The sequence below is a fragment of the Haematobia irritans genome, chromosome 3 (assembly GCF_050003625.1).
Source record: "Haematobia irritans isolate KBUSLIRL chromosome 3, ASM5000362v1, whole genome shotgun sequence".
Lineage (NCBI taxonomy): Eukaryota > Metazoa > Arthropoda > Insecta > Diptera > Muscidae > Haematobia > Haematobia irritans.
In genome coordinates this window covers 102,429,351-102,443,359 of record NC_134399.1, presented here as the reverse complement: position 1 = coordinate 102,443,359, position 14,009 = coordinate 102,429,351, and positions in this window count along the sequence as shown.

The following is a 14,009-nucleotide window of genomic DNA, read 5'->3' as shown; positions in this document are numbered from 1 at the left end:
ATATATATATATATATATATATATATATATATATATATATATATATATATATATATATATATATATATATATATATATATATATATATATATATATATATATATATATATATATATATATATATATATATATATATATATATATATATATATATATATATATATATATATATATATATATATATATATATATATAATATATATATTATATATATATATATATATATATATATATATATATATATATATATATATATAATATATATATATATATATATATATATATATATATTATATATATATATATATATATATATATATATATATATATATATATATATATATATAGATATATATTTATTGATGACCATAACAGGTACATAGCTCAGTGGTTAGTGTGTTGGCTTACAAAGTGCATGGTCCGCGGTTTGATTCTCCGTCCAGGCGAAAGGTAAAAAAAAAAATAAAAATTTGTAAAATCGTATAATTCTTCTACATTGTTTGTATTACAGAAAAAGGTGCTAAGAACCAAAAAACTTCGTGGAAGTGAGAAAGATGTGAGGGAAAATGCAATTAGCCAGAAAAAAAAATTTTTTTTTTGAGTTTTTATGAAATTGTTTTTACATCCTGGAAAAGAATAAACGTTTATCACAAAAAGTATATACTTTTCTTCTAAATACACTTCTTTTCAACGAAAAGCAAATGAGAAACGAACTTTGTTTGTCTAAAATTTCGTTTGGGAGGAAAGAATTATTTTTTTGCGTGTACATTCAAATGTGTATCAAATGGGTTAAGATTTAGATATAGCTCCCATACATAACGTTCGCCCGATATGCACTTATATGACCACAGAGGCCATAGTTTCGATTTACGTGAAATTTTGACAGAAAGTAACTGTATATACCAAGCATGATGTAAATAATTCCCATATACAGCTTTCGCCCGATTTACACTCATATGACCCCAGAGCACGGTTGCCACTCGTGGCAATAAGAATCTACCAAAATTTGAAGAAAATTTTACCAAAAATTTACCAAATTAAACAAATTCAAATTAAAATCAAATTAAAATCAAAATTTTGTCAATAAAATTTCAAATTAAAATCAAAATTTTGTCAATAAAATTTCTATCGAAAATTTTGTCAAAATTTTATTTCAATAGAAAAATTTGTCAAAATTTTATTTCTATAGAAAATTTTGTCAAAATTTTATTTCTATAGAAAATTTTGTCAAAATTTTATTTCTATAGAAAATTTTGTCAAAATTTTATTTCAATAGAAAATTTTTTCAAAATTTTATTTCTATAGAAAATTTTTCCATAGAAGAATTATTTCTATAGAAGATTTTTGTCAAAATGTTATTTCTATCGAAAATTTTGTCAAAATTTTATTTCTATAGAAAATATTTACAAAATTTTATTTCTATAGAAAATTTTGTCAAAATTTTATTTCAATACAAAATTTTGTCAATTTTTTTTTTTGTTATAGAAAAATTTGTCAACATTTTATTTTTGTAGAAAATTTTGTCAAAATTGTATTTATACAGAAAATTTTGTCAAAATTTTATTTCTATAGAAAACATTGTCAAAATTTTATTTCTATAAAAAATTTTGTCAAAATTTTATTGTTATAGAAAATTTTGTCAAAATTTTATTTCTATAGAAAATGGTATCAAAATATTATTTCTGTACAAAGTTTTGTCAAAATTTTATTTCTATAGAAAATTTTATTTCTATAGAAAATTTTGTCAAAATTTTATTTCTAAAGAAAATTTTGTCAAAATTTTATTTCTATAGAAAACTTTGTCAAAATTTTATTTCTATAGAAAATTTTTACAAAATTTTATTTCTATAGAAAATTTTGTTAAATTGTATCTCTATAGAAAATTTTGTCAAAATTTTATTTCTATAGAAATTTTTGCAAAATTTTATTTCTATAAGAAAATTTTGTCAAAATTTTATCTCTATAGAAAATTTTGTTAAATTGTATCTCTATAGAAAATTTTATTAAATTGTATCCCTATAGAAAATTTTGTCAAAATTGTATTTCTATAGAACATTTTGTAAACATTTTATTTCTATAGAAAATTTTGTCAAATTTTTTTCTTTAGAAAATTTTGTCAAAATTTTTTTTTCTATAGAGAATTGAAGATCCTCCTAGTTGGAGAGGAATGTTTCGAAAAATTTACAAAAACATCAAGAATTCTACCAATCTATCAAACAGTAAAAAATCTACCAGTTTTTGGTGAATTCTACCAACTGTGGAAACCGTGCCCCAGAGGCCAGAGGGGGTCGTAGGGTGCACGGAAGAAAAAGTTTTGATGTTCTGAAATTGTCTTCGGATATGCTACAAAACTGGGGGGTGACCGCATCAACTTTTTTCGTAACCCTATCTAGGGCACAATATAGTAGGCCCCGCTCGACTTTAGACCAGAGATGGTCTGTATCAAACTTTTTTAGGTTTGCGACTGTCGGTCGCAAAGTTGTAAACGCGTCAAAAATGTAGAAAAAGTAGTAAACGTCGGAAACTCAAACTACTTCAGTCCCTTCAGCTACACACACAAAAATTTCACGAACATTTTTCCAATTAAAATTTTAATTGAGTTTTAAAAAATATTCAATTAAAAATTTAATTGATTCAACAAATTGTTTAATTGGAACAAAAATCAATCACAAAAATAATAGTATCAATTAAGTTTTTAATTGGATCAATTAACTGTTTAATTGACCTTCAATTAATTTTTTAATTGATACTATCATTTCTGTGATTGAAGACATTTCAATTAAAAATTAATTGGATCAATTAATTTCGTGATTGAATCAGAAAAAAATTTTTTTGTGTGTAGGCAGCGAATAATATCTAAGATGAAGAAGTTTCAATTCTCAGGAATGTTCATAAAATTATTAACGAGACTAAAAAACTTGAGAATAGAGTTATTTCTATTGGAGACTCCAAGCCAAAACTATTATGAACTATTCGATGGTGCAGTAAACGTGACGGTCGGTACTCGCTCATAATTAACCTTTCACAAATTTCTGCAGAAACTGGGAGGAAGGAAAACTACTTAAGTCTTGCATAAGTGAATTGCTGTTTAAAGAGAATTTTATAAAATTACTTTTGGCTTATTAGAGCCAATTTCCATACTAATTAACATTTTTCAAAATTGTAGCTAGTCATTCGCACATGCAACTAAAGCTTTGACGGACATTATGCACCACGCAAACCAAGAATAATTTGAAGTTGCGAATGAGAGATATAAAACTAGTACAGTTTTGAATAAATACAATGTAAAGCAACTTTTTACATCACCTTTTATTTAACTAAATTAAATTAACAAATACTCACAATTTCTTTAATTCAAAATTAGGTTTTCCATATTAGGTTTACGACTTTTGCGACATACGTTTTATACCGTTGTAAACGTATGTCGCAAAAGTCACAGTTTGTGACAGGCCATCCCTGCTTTAGACTTCCCTTACTTGTTTTCCTTCAAAATATTTTCTTTAAAAATTCAAAAAAAATAATAATAATAATAATTATGTCTGATTAACGTTGTTGTTTGTCTATGTTCTTAAAATTGTTGAGAAAGCTTAGTTTTTTCTTTCTGGGTTGGTTCTCTTTTTTGAGTGTATGTTACAGAGTATAAAAAACCTCCACTCACTATGGCGATTCGCAATCTATAATATAGAATAAAACAAAACTTAAAATTTCTTATTGAATTATAATAAACAATAATATCAAATTATTTTCTTCTTCTACCTTATTTTTCTTCGTTCTAGCTTTTGAGAGAAAAGTTCACCATTGCACAAATCAAGGTAATATATATTCCACATTTATTACAAAGGGAAAAAGAACGCCAAAAGAAAATCTAATATAAAATAAAATTATTATTTTTTTTAACAACTTCCCTATAAAAATGGCATCGTGGGAGTGAAATACTGACAGAATGAAAATAAAGCGTATTGTTCGTTTTTTCCCTCTGTTTTGATTCGTCTAAAAAACCATCGTAACCGTTTTTATTTTTATTGTGAATATGAAACGGAAGTTCTTTGATACTTTTGTATTTAATATATTCACAATATGGATATAATATCTGTGGAGATCGAGTGCCAGGCAAATACTTCAAAATCCATTAGCTGCATCTTCGTCAGGTGGTTGGTTGTTGGATGGTGCCTCCCACCTACGGTGAAATGTGAGGGCTACACAGAATATGAGAAACCATGCGTGCCTTGATTATCTCCTCACGTTGGATGATTTCTGTTTTCCATGCTTATTCATGGCAGACTAGTCCTTATGCACAATCACATTACGCCCATGGCAATGACAGCTGTTAAACTCGATTGTCATTTCAAACCTTAGTAAGTCCACAAGAACATAGATACCTACTTGCAATTGTTCGAGCCATAGAGATAGAGGGAAAGAGAGAACGAGAACTAACTGAACTGAATTTCATTCAACCATGCTAGTGTCCTTATCAAAAGCTAAACATTTATGGCCTTGGCAAGTGTCCATGTACATTTAAAGCTGTCTATTTTCGTAAAGTTAAGCACGATATACTATATTGGATAAGTAAAAAAATTAAATTTTTTTACTTCAATAAACTATTATGAAGAATATCTAAAAAAGTAACCAAATCTTCTGTATGTAGTGTTATTAATAAATAAAAATTTTAATTCTTTCAATAATGAATATGAAAGATTATGAAATCTTACGTCATACACGCAGAGAAGGAATATGATCACCTCAAACATGTTTCAAGAGCAAAATGTTATTTTTGTATGGTTTGTTACTAAAATATTATTTTCCCGTGAAATATAACCTGCTTGCCGAAATCAAATACATGATTTCCGAGAAAATAACATGGTTGCGAAAACCATGTTACATGGTCACCACCCAAAAATAACATGTTGCTCTTAAAACATGTTTGAGGTGGTCATATTCCTTCTCTGGGTGTAAACAATGGAATTTACACTATATTAAGGAAAATTAATTAAGACAAAGTCCATAATCATATACAGATGACTGTTTTTCATAAGTTTCGGTGTAACAACTATATGTTTGGAACTCAAAGATTTAGCACATTATTTTTAAGTGCAATCATATAATGTTCATAAACTAGTATAACATATTTGTTATACATGTATACCACGACTTTTGGTATAAAAAATATTTTTGGTTTTTTTTATAAATTGATCAAGTGGCTTATATATGTATTTAATCTGCCTTTTGTGAATTGGCATAGACTCCATAAAAAAAGAAACAACCAAAAACAAGTTATTCGATATTGGATGTTAGTTTTTAGTTAATTGGATTCGTTATCCATGGTGGTGAGTACATAAGATTCGGCTTAAACTACCTTCTCTAGACTCCACCACTTCGGTGGTGAAAGAAACTTTTTGACACAATTTTCTATTGAAATACAATTTTGAGAAAATTGTCTACAGAAATTAAATTTTGAAAAATAAAATTATATAAAATGAAAATTTTGTGAGAATTTTCTATAGAAATAAAATTAAAAAAAAAAAAATTATATAAAACTAAAATTTTGAAAACATTTTCATTTTGTACAAAATTTTCTATAGAAATTAAATTTTAACAAAATTTCCCAAAGAAATAACATTTTGACAATATTTTTTTAGAAATATTAATTTGACAAAATTTTCTATAGAAATAAAATTTGACACATCTTTTTGGAAATAATGTTTTGTTTTAAATTTTCTTTTGAAATAAAATTTTGACAACATTTTCTATAGAAATAAAATTTAGGCAAAATTTTCTATAGTAATAAAACTGTGAAAAAAATTTTCTATAGCAATAAAATCTTTACAAAATTCTCTATAAAAATTGTTAAAATTTAATTTCTATAGAAATTAAACTTTAACAAAATTTTCCAAAGAAATAAAATTTAATATATTTTTTTATAGGGCTTTGCCCAAATAAATTTGACAAACATTATTTTCCTCTGTTGGTTAAGCTACACCTAAAGTTTAGTCAATGCATGGTGTTAACATTTTATTTTTTGACAAAATAAAATGTTGACAACATTTTCTATAGAAATAAAATTTTAACAAATTTTTCTATAGAAATAAAATTTTAACAAAATTTTCTATAGAAATAAAATTTTGTCAAAATTTTCTATAGAAATAAAATTTTGACAAAATTTTCTATAAAAATAACATTTTGACAAAATTTTCTATAGAAAGAAAATTTTGACAACATTCTCTATAGGATTAATATTTTGACATTTTCTATAGAAATAAAATTTGACAAAATTTTCTATAGAAATAAAATTTGACAAAATTTTCTATAGAAATAAAATTTGACAAAATTTTCTATGGGAATAAAATTTTGACAAAATTTTCCATAAAAATAAAATTTTGACAAAATTTTCTATAAAAATAAAATTTTGGTAGATTATTTTTGGCTCGAGTGGCAACAATGATTATGAACCGATATGGACCAATTTTTGTGTTATTGGGGATCGGCTATATATACCTATAGACCTATATGGACCAATTCTGGCATGGTTATTAGCGGCCATATACTAACACCACGTTGCAAATTTCAACCGGATCGGATGTATTTTGCTTCTCCCAGAGGCTCCGGAGATCAAATCTTGGGAACGGTTTATATGGAGGCTATAAATAATTATGAACCGATATGGACCAATTTTTGCATAGTTATTAGAGACCATATAACACCAGGTACCAAATTTCAACCGAATCGGATGAATTTTGCTCCTCCAAGAGGTTCCGGAGGTCAAATCTGAGGATAGATTTATATGGTGGCTGTATATAATTATGGACCGATATGGACCAATTCATGCGTGTTTGTTAGAAACCACATACTAACACCACGTTCCAAATTTCAAACGTATCGGATAAATTTTGACCCTCCAAGAGGCTCGGAGGACAAATCTAGGGATCGGTTTATATGGGGGCTATATATAATTATGGTCCGATATGGACAAATTCTTGCATGGTTGTTAGAGACCATATACTAACACCACGTACCAAATTTCAACCGCATCGGATGAATTTTGCTCCTCTAAGAGGCTCCGGAGTTCAAATCTGGGGATCGGTTTAAATGGGGGCTATATATAATTATGAACCGGTATGGACCAATTATTGCATGGTTGTTAAAGCCCATATACTAACGCCATGTACCAAATTTCAGCCGGATCGGATGAAATTTGCTGCTCTTAGAGGATCCGCAAACCAAATCTGGGGATCGGTTTATATGGGTGCTATATATAATTATGGACCAATTTTTGCATGGTTGTTAGAGACCATATACTTACACTATGTCCCAAATTTCAGCCAGATCGGATGAAACATTTACATACCTCACGTACCAAATTTCAAATGGATCGGATAAAATTTACTATTCCAAGAAGCTCCCAAAATTGCCTATAGAACACAATAACAATAAATAAAAGTGTGCCGACTATTTCCCGGTTGACGTGGAGTTTGTATTATTCAAAAAAGTAGCACAAAATATTTTTTTTTTTTAATTTTTGCCAATTTTTTTTATGAAACCCGAAATACTGAAAATTTTAAAAACTAACTAATCCGTGCAGGGAATTATTAAAAGGATGATTTCCACCCAATGACAAGCCTATGTAAAATTTATTGCTTCTGAGCCAAATTTGCACTACTTCCAGATATAGAAAAAAATTTTCATTGCACTTGAGTTGCTGGGTTGTTATGATGAAAATATACCAATTTTTTATAATGAGTGTACCACATTTTATGAGCATTGCTACTTATGTCACGTAAACTGCGTCCTGGAGTGAAAAGGAGGTTAATACACCCCGACCGTATGGTGCAGTGTGACATACAATTTGAAAAATTGATCTTTAGCTCTAATCTAATGGAAAGTCTTTATTATAGTACATTTACATTTTTTTTTTTCAAAGAAACGTACGTAGTCTTCATCCATCGACTTGCCATTGCAGATGTTTCGAAATTAAATTACCACTGTTCTTCCTAATCAGCAATTGATAGCTGAGGTAGTTACGCTAATTCTTCCATTTACTTAATTTAAATCATATTTAATCCTGATTATAATTAACATCATTACCTCTGTGTTTGTCTTTGTAATTGTGTTCGCAATGAAAGGTGTGAGCTCAATTTAACTTCATGTTTGCTTTTCATGCCTGATGTAATTCAAACAAATCGACCCCTTACTGCTCCTCTCTCTCTTTCTCTCTCACGCACACACAAACCCCTGCATTAGGATTGATGTTTCATTTATTCGTGGCTTTGTATCAGGCATCGAGAATGGATGTATACAAGGGACTTTTAACTGCTGGTTTCACATTTATTACAATTAAATTAATTAAATATTTTTAGCATAAAATGTATTTTAGGGTAGGTTAGGTGGGTATATTGGTAGCTCATTATTTTAGGCTCAGACTATTCATTGTGATGCCACACTTGGCGAACTTGCTCTTGCAATGAATGCTGTCCGATTGTCAAAATCGAGCCCGCAAGGCGTTTTAGAGAAGCTTTGAAATCCTCATAAATATCAGAAGATTTACTAAGAAAGGATAAATCACCGCTACAAAAACTGTTGGTGCACTGAAAAAACACATGCCCGGATTTTATCTCTACATTAATGACTTTGGTATTGATTCCGAGCTAACGAAGTGGAGAATTGAAGAAAGGATAAATTTAAGAGAAAATTATTTTTTAAATTTGAATTTGGCATACTTGATTCAAGGAAACAAGTTTTAATTTATTCATTTTTTATATTCCATTCCAAAGAGTTTGGAATTCCCTTTAAGGATTTTGGTATTGGTTCCGAGCCAAAAGCGTGGCTTCTTTAAAATAGATACATTTTAGCGACCTATAGGCTTTAATTCTAGGATCAATAAAATTAAAATTAGAATACACATTTCATTTATTTTCATTTTCTTTTCGCGGTCTAATAATAAAGCTATTCACGTGCAAACAAATGCCACTTTAAAAATCAAAATAATAAAGTATACTACGTAAAAAATGTTTTTTTTTATTCCACAAAAACTTTAAACCAAAGATGCTAAATCCTCAAAATCAGTCCTAGTCTATTTTTGAAGGGTTTTTATTTTAAATCCAAAGATACCATATTTCAGTTAATTTAAGGACGATTTCTTTAAAATGTATCTCTTTAGTTTAAGGAAGATTTTCCTTAGTTCAAAGACATACGGTTTTAACGGAGGGATGCAAATTTCCAAAATTTGTGTCCTAAATTTAATATTTTTTTTTTTGGATGAAAAGATTATAAACTTTATATTAAATAAAATTTTCTTATTTTAAAGAAAGTTGTACTTAATAATCTTTAATACCACGTAAATATTTTTTTCAGTGTAGGATGGTGATATATTAACTTTGTCATTCCGTTTGTAACTCATTGAAATATTGTTCTAAGACCCCTAAAGTGTATAGTCATTCTGGATCGTGGCAAAATTTTGAGTCGGCCTATCGATGTCCGTCCGTCTTTTGAAATCACGCTAACTCCGAACGAAACAAACTATCGACTTGAAACTTGGCACAAGTAGTTTTTATTGATGTCGGATGGTATAGAAAACGGGCCATATTTGATCACTTTTACGTATAGCCCCCATATAAACCAACCACCTGACATGGATTGCGGAGAAGCAAATTTCATCCGATCCGATTGAAATTTGGTATCCCCAGATTTGGCTTGCTGGCCCTCTTTGAGAAGCACATTTTATCCGATACAGTTGAAATTTGGTACGTACGCGGTGAAAGTATATGGCCTCTAACACTAATGCAAAAATTGGTCCATATTGGTCTATAATTCTATATAGGCCCTATATATATACCGATCCCCAGATTTGACCTCAGGAGCCTCTTAGAAGAGCAAATTTCATCCGATCAGGTTGAAACCTCCTAACATCGTCTTCTAAATTGTAAGTAAGCCCATACGTGGTATATATTAAATTAAAAAAGACCGATTAAATACGTACATAATTCAGTTTGACAAAATTTTCTATAGAAATAAAATTTTGACAAAATTCTCCATAGAAATTAAATTTTAACCAAATTTATTATAGAAATAAAATTTTGACAAAATTTTCTATAGAAATAAAGTTTTGACAAAATTTTCTATAGAAATAAAATTTTGACAAAATTTTCTATAGAAATAAAGTATTGACAAAATTTTCTAAAGAAATAAAATTTTAACAAAATTTTCTATAGAAATAAAATTTTGGTAGATTATTTTTGGCTGGTAGATTATTTTTGTGTGATGGGGGATCGGCTATATAACCATAGACCAATATGGACCAATTTTGGTATGGTTGCTAGCGGCCATATACTAACACCACCTTCCAAATTTGAATCGGATGAATTTGCCCCTCCAAGAGACTCCGGAGTTCAAATCTGGAGAACGGTTTATTTGTGTGCTATATATAGTTATGGACTGATATGGACCAATTCTCGCACGTTTGTTAGAGACCATATACCAACACCATGTTCCAAATTTCAACCGGATCGGATGAAATTTGCTACTCTTAAAGGCTGCGCAAGCCAAATCAGGGGATCGGTTTATATGGGGGCTATATATAATAATGGACCGATGTGGACCAATTTTTGCATGGTTGTTAGAGACCATATACCAACATCATGTACAAAATTTCAGACGGATCGGATGAAATTTGTTTCTCTTTGAGAACCGATCCCCAAATCTGGGGATCGGTTCATCTGGGGGCTATATATAATTATGGACCGATGTGGACCAATTTTAGCATGGTTGTTAGAAACCATATACCAACACCATGGATCAAATGTCAGCCGGATCGGATGAAATTTGCTTCTCATTGAGGTTCCGCAAGCCAAATCTGGGGATCGGTTTATATGGAGGCTATATATAATTATGGACCGATGAGGACCAATTTTTGCATGGTTGTTAGGGACCATATATCAACACCATGTACCAAATTTCAGCAGAATCGGATGAAATTTGCTTATTTTTGAGGCTCCGCAAGCCAAATCTGGGGATCTGTTTATATGGGGGCTATATATAATTCTTCTCCGCAATCCAAATCTGCGGGTCCGTTTATATGAGGGCTATACGTAAAAGTGGACCGATATGGCCCATTTGCAATACCATCTGACCTACATCAATAACAACTACTTGTGCCAAGTTTTAAGTCGATAGCTTGTTTCGTTCGGAAGTTAGCGTGATTTCAACAGACGGACGGACATGCTTAGTTCGACTCAGAATTTCACCACGACCCAGAATATATATACTTTATGCTGTCTTGAGCAATATTTCGATGTGTTACAAACGGAATGACAAAGATAATATACCCCCCCCCCCTTTTTTCTATGGTGGAGGGTATAAAAAAATGGTGTTCCGTCGGAGCAGGGATTGAACCCACGGCCCTGTGCATGCAAGGCAGACATGCTAACCACTGCTTCATGTGGCCAACAAATGTATGTTTCTGTTAAATAATGTTATGTTTGCATGGGCTCGTGGGCGCTGCAAACTATGCTATATAAATGTAACTTATAACGATATTTGTCTACTGGTGACTATAACAGCTACGTAGCTCGGTGGATACTGTGTTGGCTTGCAAACTGTATTGTCCTCGGTTCGATTCTCCGTTCAGGCGAAAGGTAAAATTTAAAAAATTGAACAATTTCTTCAACATTATTTGTATTACAGAAAAAGGTGCCAAGAACTAACAAATTTCGTGGAAGTGAAAATTATGTGAGGGGATGAGCACAATCTTCTTTGGGGAAAATTCTTCCAAGCATATAATATTTTTGGGCTCAAAATGCTTCCAAACATATAATATGTTCACATAAAACAAACATATGTTCTTCCTGCAAAATATGTTTGGAACATAGGTTAGAGAAACGATTTTTTTTTGAGGGTGTAGTAATTATGCTATGTTTCAAGTAAAAACGTCTTTAAAATAAATTATTGAAAAATATCTGCTATTTTCCAAGTTACCACACGCTCACAAAAAATCGCTTCTGTAACATATACTCCCAAACATATTTTGCTTCAAGCATATATATTTTTGGGTATTGCCCAAACATTTATATGTTTGATCTCTTCCTATATATAATATGTTTGAAAGCATATTGGTCTAAACAATATATGTTTGGGTAATCTAAGTTCCAAACATTTTGTATTTTTGCATCCAAATTCAATAATGTTGTCTTCCAAAAAACAATATGTTATTATGTGAACATATAATATGTTTGGAAGCATTTTGCACCCAAAAATATTATATGCTTATAAAAATCCTCCCAAACAATATTGTGCTCAAAATTTTATTTATTTATTTATATATTTACAATCATAATGAATTATGAAAATAAACAGGTAATATAGGTGATAACAACATAGGTTTTCAACCTGAATGCTCAAAATTTTGTTTCTGCCCAATTGTATATTCCCCCACATCTTTCTCACTTCCACGAAATTTTTTAGTTCTTATCACCTTTTTCTGTAATACAAACATTGTAGAAGAAATTATTCAATTGTATGATTTTTTTTATTTTAATTTTACCTTTTGCCGGACGGGGATTCGAACAGCGGACCACACAGTTTGTAAGGATCGAAGAAGTAGCTGATCAATTGCCCAAGGAAAAATAAAATGTTAATTTTGTAATAACAAGCAACAACCACCAACTTAATTCAATATCGCTCCCTGTTAAATAGCGCTCCAAGCTACTAAACACATATATGTTTATAGGCTATTTCTAAATTAATATATGTTTGCATCCAAGCATATTATATTTACAAACATTTTATGTCCCAAACATAATATGTTCTAACATATTAACATATATGTCCCAAACATGTTATGCTAGTTTATGAACATTATATGCTTGCACTCAAAAATATGGTGTTTAACAATTTGTGTTCCAAACATATAATGTTTATAGCCAAACATATGAAAAACAGTCTTTTTCATCCGTGCACAAATCAACTAATTTGCTGGATAAATCGATAGCTTAAGTTTTGGCGACCTTACGTCTTGACCAGTTCTATGGCCCTCCTAAGACTCGATCCGTTTTACATAGAATCTGTTAGGATCCATCCAGGATCGCCTGCGATTTAAACCCCTCCCCTTTGATTAGAAACCTTAGTTGGCGTTGGTATAGTAGTCATCAAATCTCATAGACTACTATATGAAACAAGAAATATAAAAAATCACTTTATCTAAAAATTGACTATCCTTGGATAAATCATTTTGGTCCAATTAGCTTTATTGTCTCTTATTTCCACTTAAGAAAATAAGAACATTGATGAAGTTTCTTAAACCTAAGTCTAGTAGAGAAGAATCTTTGTTAACAATGATTGGTGGTTGGTAAAAGTTCACAAGTGAAAGTTATCCCAAGTGAGGAAATATGATTATGGTCATGTACACTGAACTTATTTCCATTAAATTGGAGTATGATTTTTTTTCTGCACTAAATTAGACATGACCCCAAGTAAGCGGTCATATGGACAATTTCTTCTATTTTCTTGCCAAGACCAGAGGCAAAAACGACCTCTAGCCCTTCATTATGGACAACGTAATTGTGTAAATCTTATTTATAAACTTATTAAACAGCAGCTAATAAAAATATAAGAGACACATGCCACATTTATTGACTTGCAACTGTTGGTACTGTTGGCCAAAATTTAGATGAAAAAAACAAAATCCAACGACTTAGACGACCCAGAACTCCCAGAGAAAAAATGACAAGCAAAAAATAACAAATCTCCCAGTAAATACTATGGCCTCTTTCGTATAACGTATTTGCTAAGTAGAGAAATTTAGTGGGCTGTTGAACTTCCCATGCCAGTCATGCCGTAGTCATATTAGCCAGCTTAAAAAAAGAGCAATTGGTAAGGGAATTCGAAGACATGCCTCTAGGGGGGGAGGGAATGTTTCCAGAGTAAATAAAGATAATAAAATTGGTGTGATATATACCAGCATAATCCAGCTCTTTCAGCTTTGTCAGTCAACAGGCAGATAGAAATTTAGTCAGCTACTTAAA